Consider the following 10,311-nt stretch of genomic DNA (forward strand, 5'->3'; position numbering starts at 1 on the left):
AGAACCACTTGTAGTCTCTCCGGTTGGAAATCAGGAGTCACAAGGATAGTAGAGGAGGATGAATGTTCAATTGCAGTAATGGATTGTGGTGAATGTTGTAGTACTGGAGGATCGAGACTGGTGATATGGAAACAGGTAGTGGAGAATCTGGTGGTGTTGAAAGTTGTACTAAATGAGGTTCATGAGAACTAGAGTATGATGACATGACATTTGATGAGTTATTCCCTTTTGAACCAGAAAGATTGAAATTTTTTTCCTTTGTATTCACCCCCACCATCACTTTGTAATGTTTTAATGGATATAGAAAATTGATTTAACACAAACTGATAAAAGGCAACAAAGATGGAACAAACAACTGCTTTATTATTGATAGGAAAAATCCAACAGTATTGTGTACACTCATCTATGAAGGTAACATAGTATTTAAACCCTTCTATAGAGAGACAAGGAGTAGGGCCCCACACATCACTATGAACAATCTTAAAAGGTGTATTAGATTTTGACAAGGCAGAGGCAAAAGGCAATTTACTAAATTTTACCTCTAAGCATGTAGAACACAACATTGGAGAAGAATCTGGTTCTATATGTATGTTGGATTTCTTAAGAATAAGAGAGACTATAGAGTTAGAAGGATGACCTAATCTGTTATGCCATAGGCAGGAGCTAATTTGATGACCAAGATATGCAGCAACTGGAAAAATTTGTTTGGGGTATGCAGGTCTTGTAGGTATAGGAATGGGGTACAATCCATTATTATAGAGGCCTTTGAACAGTACTTTCCCTGTGACTTTGTCCTGAATCCAAAAACAAAAAGCATCAAAGATTAGCCAACAGTTGTTGTCAAGGCATATTCTATGTACTGAGAGTAAGTTTTGAGTGAGTTTAGGCACATAAAGCACAAAATTCAGCTTTAATTTGTGAGCAGAAGTTTGTAAAACAGTAGAGCCCATATGAGACACACTCAGACCTTCACCATTAGCAGTCTGAATCATTTATGTGGATGGATATGGTGTAGTTAGAGACAAATTGCTCAGATCAGTAGTCATATGGTTGGTAGCACCTGAATCAGTAAGCCATACTTGCTGTGAATTCACTTGTTGTCCCAAAGTTGGTGTTGAAGCATTAACATGATACACATTCATAGATGGTTGAGAAGATGGACCATTTGAATTCCTGAAATGGAAAAACTGAGCACTATGGTTTCTTTTTCCACAGATTTGGCAACCTGAAGCCAAGTGACCATATTTACCACATATTTGACATGGTGACACTTGAGAATTGGATGAAGAATATTGACTTTGTGGAGAAGAACCAAGAATCCCTCGAGTGGAATTGTTGTAAAACTGTTTGCCATTGACAAATTTAGAATTAGAACTATACTGAAATTTCCCTTTTCCTTTGTTCTTATTATAGAAAGGTCTATAACCAAAGAAGTTATAACCAGATGAATTACCATCAGAAAAACCACTTGATTGATCTCCAGAATTGGAATTAGTCCCAAATTTCGACCCTTTATCATTAAATTGCATATCCGTATCTCGAGCTACCATAGCAGACATGAAATGAGTAGCAGATACATTTGCAAGCATTGCTTCCTTAGCAAGTAGTTGAGATCTGAGATCCTTAAGAGAAATTACATTATCTCTTCCTCTAATGATAGAACGAATAATATTGAACTCAGCAGGTGAACCATTTAGAGTAAGGATTACTATATCATCATCATCAAATTTCACAGCCGCAGCAGATAAGTAATCTCTAGTTTTTTTATCCGTTGCAAATATAAAGAAATTGAATCATTACCCTTTTTGATATTCTGAAGTTCGGATTTTAATTGAAAGATACTGGTACGAGTCACTGTGGAAAATTGTTCTTTTAGGCGATTCTAGATATCTTGAGCACTTGTACTACCAATAACACATGAGACAACAGGTGGTGAAAGGGTAGCAGTGATCAACTGCATAAGTGCTAGATCGTGCATCTTCCAAATCTTGAAATCCTCAGATTTGACTTGGGTGGATAAAGTGCAAGAATTGACCTCTGAACCATTAGATGCCGCAACAAGAAACCTTGAAGGACAAGGCATGGACCCATCAACAAACCCCATAATTCCATGACCTTTGAGCATCAATTGAACTTGAAAAAATCCAAGTCAAGTAGTTGGATTCATCAAGCTTGGCTGTCACAGAACTAAAAACTGTGGAGATGAGAGCCGTAATCGAAGACTGGACAATCTGTAGTTGAGAAGATGTCACCATTGTTGAACAATTCGAATTTCAAGATCTCATAAACTTTTTAACAAACACTTGGTGTGCAAGAAATTAATTCTTGCCTAATCAATGCTGAAGAATAAAAAAAAAAAAATCAAAGAACTCGAGAAAAAATGAATTAGGATCAGAGAAAGAGGAAAGATATAGAGCGGAAGCAATAGAATCAAGATCGATCACCGAGCGATTAGCAATTCCGGCGATGATACCATGTAAACCTTACTGTAATATGATGATGAAGAAGAAGCAATGAAGAAGATAAGAACAGAGATAGCTTTGAGAAGAAGAAAGAGAGAGATAGAGAGATTTCAATGATCAATACTCAAGAATTTCATTACATTTACTATTCGAGATCATTACATACTTATATTCTTTTTCATACTAAAACTAATCTCTTAAGCTATCTTGTAACTACCTAATCTAACAACCTTTCTTATCTAATGACAAGTGGCATCTTATTAATCATTGGATCACTATCCTCAACAATGTGCAGGGAGACATATAAATGTTTTAGCCCCACACATTGTGGCTTAAGTTAAATAGAATAAGTTGAGTTTGATAGTTTTCTTAAAATTAGTATTTTTTTTCGTTAAACCTATGTTCAACTTAGTATTTAATTCTATTTTTTATTATTTTTAGTAGAACGATATCATTAGTAGGTTAGACAATCAATTGTTAGAGGAAAAGAAAGCCATGAAAATTGAACTCACATCAAGATACACATACATATTTACTTTCTGCCACTACGGTACATACATCCCTATTTGCTAGAAAGGCGACCCTTATGTGGGATGCTTTGAAAAGCAATGATTTCTTGAGATATCAGTAGAGATAAGTGTTCATTTCTTGTGATTATATTGAGTATAAAATTTGGCTTTTTGACAATTTTTTATTTTTTTGTCGAACAATAGATTTGTTATATTAATGTTAATTATATGTTTGATGTATGCTCTTCAACTTTGTGGTTTATATATTGTATCATGGGCTATTACTGTCTTACTGTTGGACTACTAACATTTGGGATAGCACTTACATTGGGTTTTGTCACAAGAAAGCTTACATATAAATTCTCCACCCATATGAGTGATGATCGATGAGGTATGTTTTTTTTGTTTTTTCAATTTCATTACTATTAAGAGGATGGGAGAGGGTTGAAAATTATTATAATAATTTATAGTAGGGGTGGTTTCAAATTCGGGATTCATGAAGGGAAACCCAACACGCTATTCATTAAGATGTTGGACTACATGCAGTGGTGGATTTAGGATTTGAATCTGAAGGGTCCCAATGTTAAAGGTCTAAGTTTTCTAGATAGAAACATAGCACAATACGTACAAAAACAATTTTAGAGTATTCACAGAGGCATTTTATCGAACAATTGTTGGGCTTGTTATCGTCAGTCGAACCATGTTGTGCATACGCTAACAGATATTGACATTTGTTGAAGCAATTTGATGAGTGCTACCAAGAGCATTTGTTGAGTGTTGACGACGAGACCTGACGAGTGTTGCCGAGATATGCCTAGCATGGATTACATCAAACATTTGGTGGGCATGAAAGGGACTCGTACCACACATTTAGAGGGTCTCCAAGAACCTTCACATGATTGGGATTGGTACGGTTACCATATCAAAATCCTTGTGCCAGTTACCATACAAATTTTTGGTAAAGAAAAATCTAGTACTATTATCTAGCACCATTACCATACCAAATTTTGGTATTGCCATAAAATTCGGTTGACATGGTATGATAATAGTATTGTACCAATTTGGTATTCGGCTATTTTTGTGGGGGGCCAAAAATGTTTTTTGTTTCATTTTTTTGTCAAGCAATAGCTAGCCCACATATTAAGATGAAGCTCAATATCATCATTAATTTTTTCATATAATCTAATATACCTATAACCTAGCACGAAGATTCATTATTATTTCACACACATTTATAAAGTCAAATTATTATTTTAATTGTGGCCACTCCTACTACTTTACCTTAAATATCCTCGTTCTTAGTCCTATCCTTTTTGTGTGCCCACACATCCAACGAAACATTCTCATTTATGCTACACTCACTTTTTGCATGTGTTGCTTTTTGACCGCCCAACATATCGTGCCATAAAGCATTGCCGACCTTATTGCCGTAATATATAAATTTTTCTTGAGCTTTAGTGGCATACGACGATTGCCCCATACACCCGATGCATTCTTCCACTTCATCCATCTAGCTTGTAATCAATGGTTGCGATCTCCATCTAATTCTCTGTTATTTTGCAAGATAGGTCCAATATATCGAAAGCGTTCACTCTTTGGTACTTCCTAATCTCCAATCCTCACCTTAGTCTCATTGGACTCTCATTCCCACTGAACTTGGACTCATATACTTTGTTTTTTACCTACTTAGGTGAAGACTTTTAGATTCCAACACTTCCCACCAAATGTTAAGCTTCGCATTTACTTCCTCTTGTGTTTTATCTATGAGCGCTATATCATCTACGAAAACATACATCAAGGGATATCATTTTGAAATTTGTCATGTTAACTCGTCTATTTTTTGCCAATGCAAAAAGATAAAGACTTAAAGTTGAGCCTTGGTGTAATCTTATGGTTATAGGAAAGCTTTCGGTTTGCCTTTCATGAGTTCTTATTGTAGTTCTCGCTCCATCATACATATCCTTTATTACTTGGATATATGCTATTTGTACTCATTTCTTCTCTAGAATCCTCCAAAGAATTTCTCTTGGTACTCTATCATACATTTTTTTCCAAACCTATAACAGCCATGTGAAAATCCTTTTTCATATCTCAATATTGCTTAATCAATCTTCGCAAGAGATAAATTGCCTCCATTGTCAAGCACCCTGGCATGAACTCGAATTGGTTATGTGAGACACATGTCTCTTGCCTCAGTCTATGCTCAACTACTCTCTTATAGAGCTTCATTGTATGACTCATTAACTTAATGCCCATACATAATAGCCTCTTTCCACACGCCTACACATGCGACAATTGACTTTTTGTATTGTCTTAGTTTTATTTATTTTAGATATTATTGTTTTTTGTCATTTCAAAATGAACTTACTAACCACTTTACATGATTTTTTTTAAATTTTTTAATTATGCATATGCTTCACCCTTTTTACTTTCTCTCTTACTATTATAGATAAATAATTAAATACTCAATATATAAATATTCTATATTGTACATAAATACTTTGGGTATTGGTTTTGAACACCAATACCACACCAAATATCTTCAAGTCAGTACAATTACTGTACCATTATCATTTGACACAAAATCGGTATGGTATGATAGAATGGCAAAAAAATTCACCCCTATTACTTGTGCAACACGCATTAGGGGTGAACTTGCTTTATATGTCTGCAAAACCAATAGTGGAGGAAAAAGAAATACTCATAATCACTTAAGCTACAACTAAGTTGAGTGCATAGCTAAATACTTTTACCAAACGTACAACAAATTCAAAATATTGATTTACGCCTACGGGGGTTGTTTGCATTGTTAAGGATCATTTTCTTTGTTAGATCAATGTCTATGTTTGAGTCCATTCATTGGCAATCCCTTTTGGTGGACGATTTGTAAAAACCAAAAAGGAGTTAAGACCCTCTATGTAAGCCCTTAAAGAAACTTATAATATGCCTTGGCCTTTAGATGGGGTAGTATCCTCTCACCCTAAACTTTTTGTAACCGACAAAACAAATTTAAGGAATGATCATATGGTTTGATAAAAGAAAAATAATACGAATTTAACTTCTCTCAACACGCCCATACATCCAACAAGCTCATGGAGAAGAAGCCGCTGATTGAGGCCAAGAGCACCTTTCATAGCCTGCATGCCTTGCTGGTGCTGCAATTGTTCTGCTACTTGTCTATAATTGGCCACTTAAACTTTTTTTTTTTTTTCCTGGTAAACTAGACATTCTTGGTTTAACAAAACGCCAAAGCTACAACGAAAGTCCAGAAAGAGGACTAACCAAGGAGAAGAACAAACATTTCCTACAAAGATAGACAAAGGGTGAATAGGGGTTGCAAGGAAACCACGAGCTAGTGGTCCTGTGGTAAATGACGGATTTTGAGACTTCATTTAAACTAAAAACTGGAGGTCTCGGGTTCAACATCTGCTGCTAGTGTGGAAGCCAGATTTGTGACCAGCAGGAAGCTGAAGTGCCTCTGTGAGTCTTGTCACCAGTTGTCCCCATTTTTTAAAGAAAAATAAAATAAAAAGAGGAGTTACTAGAACAAACATCTTTTTTGCCAATATCAATGCATGCCACGTTCATCAGTTTCAACACTTAAACTTGGTTAAGTAACAATTAATTACCAATTTAATAGCTTAATAAATCCAAGGACATAACTCATGAATAAATCCAAGGACATAACTCATGATACAACTCTACAACAAATTAATGTATTTACCAATTAAATAGCTTTCCCTTCTTCGTCTCCTGTTAACTATGATCAATCTCACACAATAAGGAAGAATAAGAATGTAACAGACTTAGAGAGAGAGAGAGAAAGAAAGAGAAAGAAGAAGTTAGAGAGAAGATGAATATTTCTGAACTGTTTTCTTAACCTTCAAGTAATACAGTGTTGAGGTATTTATAGTTTTAGACTTACACAGCTAACTTCCTTAACTAACTTCTTCTCTAATCTAATTACAAGTGTCAACATCTTAAACACCAATATCTCTATCCTATCATCCCCCCGCAAACACATGATTCGATGCTCGAATCATGAGATTGGTACAATGAGTACGAAACAGAGGAGAACTCAACCCTTTAGTCAAAATATCAGCAAACTGCTCTTTAGACGACACAAACTGAACAGAAAGTTGTTTCTTGGCAACACGTTCTCGCACAAAATGAACATCAACCTCAATGTGCTTAGTGCGTTGATGTTGAACCGGATTAAAAGCCAAAGCAATGGCGGACAAATTATCACAAAATAAAACCGGAGGTGATGACAGAGGAACCTGCAGAAAGACCAACAGTTGCTGAATCCAGTCTAATTCAGCGGAAGTAAAGGACAAGGCTCGATATTCCGCCTCCGTGGATGAGCGAGAAACTGTTAATTGTTTCTTTGAGGACCAAGAGATAGGATTGTTGCCTAAAAACACAGCCATGCCAGTGGTAGAACGCCATGCCAGTGGTAGAACGCCTGTCATTCGGGTCACCTGCCCAATCAGCATCACTGAATGCTTTCAATTGCAGTGGGCCGTGGGAATAACAGAGACCATGATGAATGGTACCCTTGAGATACCGCAAAATGCGTTTGACAGCAGTGAAATGAGCAATCATAGGCTGTTGCATGAATTGACATACTTGATGGACAGAAAATGCTATATCCGGCCTTGTAAATGTAAGATACTGCAGTGCACCTACTACACTCCTGTACAACGTTGGATTGTTATAAGGAGCACCATCATCTTTGAGAAGTCGATTATAGGGCAAACAAGGAGTTTCACATGACTTGGACTCAAGCATCTCAGTTTTAGTAAGAAGATCCAAAATATATTTGGATTGAGACAAACATAAGCCATGTGCAGTGCGAGAGATTTGAATGCCCAGAAAGAAATTCAGATCCCCCAGATCCTTGATATCAAATTCCTTGGTTAAAGCACTAATAACCTGTTGCATAGCTGCAGCTGCATTCCCTGTGATAATGATATCGTCCACATAAAGCAGCAAAATGACAATACCAGATTCAACTGTCTTGACAAACAGGGAGGAGTCAGAATAAGTATGTTTAAAACCCAAAAGAGGCAAAAACTTGGTAAATCTGTCATTCCAAGCTCGAGGGGCTTGCTTAAGTCCATAAAGGGACTTGTGCAACTTGCAAACAAGATGAGAAGTAGCACCATCAACAAAACCAGGAGGTTGGGTCATATACACCTCTTCATCCAAAATGCCATGTAAAAAGGCATTCTTGACATCGAGTTGCCTAAGGGGCCAATTAAATTGAGCTGCCAAAGCCAATACTAGTCGAACCGTGGTAGGTTTAACCACAGGACTGAAGGTTTCCCCATAATCAAGACCCGGTTCTTGACTGAACCCTTTAGCAACAAGCCTAGCTTTATGCCGAGCAATAGTGCCATCAGAATGCTTCTTGATCTTGAATATCCATTTGCACCCGACCAAGTTCTTTGTAGAAGGTAATGTCACCAAACTCCAAGTACCTTGTTTATGTAAAGCATCGATCTCCTCTTGCATAGCTTGCAACCAAGTAGAATCCTTCATTGCAGTTTTATAAGAATTCGGTTCAATAAGAGACAAATCAGTGCAGGCAGACTCCTGAATAGTAGCTAATAAGGCTTTGGTCTTGATAATACCATTTTTGCTCCTAGTTTGCATAGGATGCAAATTGAGAGGTGGAACCTCCAACACCACTTGCAAAGTATCAGGACCAAACGATGCTGCTGGAGAAGTATCGGAACCATTGACAAGAGCCACAGGGACAGGGACTGGAGAATGAGTAGTGGAAGAACCAGTAATGGATGGAAAAGATAGGGGTGAGGAAGGGATAAGAGAGATGGATATGTGAGAAGGAGCAGGTGATGAGGAAGAGGCAGGAGTGGTAGGAGGAAGAGACATAGGTAACACAACATTGTCATTAGAAATCACAGGTGCAGGAAGTGTGAAATGAGGAACTGAAGAAGGTTGATATGAGACTTTAGAGTGAACCAACAAAGATGTGTAAGGAAATTGATCCTCATCAAACACAACATGTCTTGAAATATAAACTCGCTGTTTGGAAACCTCATAACATATATACCCTTTATATTTGGTAGCATACCCCAGAAAAATACACTTGGTGGTCTTGGCTTGTAGTTTAGTAGCATTATAAGGCTTTAACAAAGGATAGCAAGCACAACCGAATATCCGGAGATGAGAGATTACAGGAAGATGACCAAACAAAAGTTCAAAAGGAGATTTAAGTCCTAGCACAGAAGAAGGCATTCGATTAATAAGATAGACAGCTGTTTGACAGGCATATGACCAAAAACAAGCAGGTAACCTAGCTGTTTGTAATAGAGTCACAGTGGTTTCAATAATATGCCTATGCTTTCGCTCGGCTAGACCATTTTGCTCGGGTGTATGTGGGCAAGAAAGATGATGAGCAATGCCCTTTTCAAGAAGAAAGGACTGAAAAACCTTACTGACATACTCACCCCCTCCATCACTCTGTAAGGTTTGTATAGCAGTTGCAAACTGAGTAAGAACAAATGAATAGAAAGCAACAAAAGTAGCAAAGACATCAGATTTGTTGATCAATGGAACAGCCAACAATGTCTTGTATATTCATCGATAAAGGTCACATAATATCGATAACCATCAATGGAAATAGAAGGAGCGGGACCCCAAAGATCACTATGAATAACAGCAAAAGGTTTTACAGACTTATTGGTACTTAGGGAAAAGGGAAGTTTACAAAACTTGCCCTCCAAACAGCTAGAGCACATTACAGGTAAGGAAGACTTGGAACAAGGAATATTAGCTTGCTTTAGCATCAAAGAACCAATGTTATTAGATGGGTGACCTAGTCGATTATGCCAGGTTGTAGAATGAACATGCTGACCAAGGAATGCTTTAGCTTGAAATGGAGCTGAATGTGTAGAATGAGATGTGGCAGAAAGACAAGGGATGGGATAGAGACCATTACTGCATTGTTCTTTGTAAATGATCCTCCCTGTGGCCTTGTCCTGAATCCAGAAGTAGAAAGCATCAAAGATTAGCCAGCAGTTATTATCTAAACAGATTCGGTGCACAGATAACAAGTTTTGAGTCAACTTCGGAACATAAAGCACAGAATTGAGCTTAATCGGATGCACAGAATTCAGTTTAGAAACATTAAGAACTGTGCTACCAATATGAGACACAGGCAAACCTTCACCATTGGCGGTTTGAATGGTCTCAGATGTAGGATATGGTGATGCCAAAGATAGGTTACTGAGATCGGCAGTCATGTGATTAGTAGCACCAGAGTCAGTAATCCACACTTGAGGATTAGAATAAGAAGTAGATGGTGATGATGG

The 10,311-nt window shown here is 37.2% G+C and overlaps 1 long non-coding RNA gene across 1 annotated transcript; it reads right to left on the reverse strand.

Annotated features, from left to right (window-relative positions):
• Positions 1-9,631: 9,631 nt before the first annotated feature.
• LOC126616380 (uncharacterized) lies at positions 9,632-10,311 on the reverse strand. The gene is made up of 2 exons (XR_007621141.1): positions 10,164-10,311; positions 9,632-9,978 (listed from the first exon to the last, which is right to left on the reverse strand). It is a non-coding gene; the product is annotated as an uncharacterized LOC126616380 (long non-coding RNA).

Source organism: Malus sylvestris, chromosome 3 (genome assembly GCF_916048215.2).
Source record: "Malus sylvestris chromosome 3, drMalSylv7.2, whole genome shotgun sequence".
Lineage (NCBI taxonomy): Eukaryota > Viridiplantae > Streptophyta > Magnoliopsida > Rosales > Rosaceae > Malus > Malus sylvestris.